Source organism: Dipodomys merriami, unplaced genomic scaffold (assembly GCF_024711535.1).
Source record: "Dipodomys merriami isolate MVZ:Mamm:240054 unplaced genomic scaffold, mDipMer1.0.p SCAF_645, whole genome shotgun sequence".
In the NCBI taxonomy this organism is placed as follows: domain Eukaryota; kingdom Metazoa; phylum Chordata; class Mammalia; order Rodentia; family Heteromyidae; genus Dipodomys; species Dipodomys merriami.
This window is the reverse complement of record NW_027206230.1, coordinates 459,584-461,124: the sequence shown is the minus strand read 5'-3', so window position 1 is coordinate 461,124 and position 1,541 is coordinate 459,584.

The window sequence follows — 1,541 nt, the reverse complement described above, 5'->3', positions numbered from 1 at the left end:
ATTTATCCAAGAAACACTACTTTCCCTCAAATCTCACATAGATCCAAAGTCATAAATTGTTGAAGTGTTTAAGTCACCACTATACCCACGAGATAGATCAAATCGGCAAAAACTCAACAGAGAAACAGCAGATCTAAACAACTGCATGGATCAACTAGATATAACAGACATCTACAGAATATTTCATCCAGCAGCATCAGAATACACGTTTTTCTCAGCATCACACGGAACAGTTTCCAAAATAGACCCCATTTTAGGTCATGAAGCAAACTTGTCCAAATTCAGAAACATTGAAGTTTTGCCATGCATTCTCTCACACCACAAGGGAATAAAATTAGAACTCAACACCAAAAGGCACCAATGAAAGTCCTGTAACACATGGAGGCTGAACAACATACTGTTGAATCACCAGTGTGTCATGGAAGAGATTAGTAAGTAAATTAAAATATTCATGATATTCAACAAAAATGAACACACAAATTACCAGCTCTTCTGGGATAGAGCAAAGGCAGTACTCAGATGGAAGTTGATAGCTCTGAGTTCCTACATCAACAAATTGGAGAGACCTTAAACCAACAATTTTATGAGATATCTGAACCTCCTTGAGAAAGAACATCATGATAAACCCCAACCCAGTAGATGGAAAGAAATACTTAAAATTAAGTAGGAATTAAATGAATTAGAATTTTTAAAAAAAATCCATAGAAAGAATCCACAAAACAAAGAGTTGGTTCTTCGAAAAATTAACTAAATTGAAAGACTGTTAGCAAATCTTATCAGAAAAAGAAAACACACCCAAATAAATAAATTCAGAGATGAGAATGGAAACATCACCACAGAAACAAGATTCAGAACATTATAAAGGAATGCTTCTCAAAACTTTATATTAATAAGTGTGAGAACGTGGCATAAATGGACCTTTTCCTAGCAAATATGGACATGCCAAAAATGAACCAAGATGAGATAAACCATCTTAACAGCCCCATATCAAGGATTGAAATAAAATCAGCAATAAGAGACCTTCTATCTAAGAAAATGCCAGCAACAGATGGATTCTAAAAGTCCTTCAAAGCAGAGCTCAAACCAATAATCCTCCAACTCTTCAATGAAATTGAAAGGGAAAATTCACAACCGAACTCATTCTATGAAGCCATAATAACCCTTATTCCAAAAACAGGCAGGGACTCATCAAATAACAAGAACTATAGACTCATTTCTTTGATGAATATTAAGCAAAACTTCTCCACAAAATTTTGGCCAATTTACTTCAAAAATTCATCCAAAAAATCACGCATCACGATCTAACATGTTTCATTTCAGGGATGCAAATCTGGTTCAATATACACAAATCAATTAATATAACTCATCACATCAAAAAACAGCAAGGATAAGAACCACATAGTTATCTCAACAGATGCAGAAAAAGCATTTGACAAGATCCATCAACCCCTTTATGATGATGGGTCTGAAAAAATTAGGAATCTAGGAAACATTACTCAATACAATAAAGGCTGTATATGAGAAACCTACAGCCAGCATTA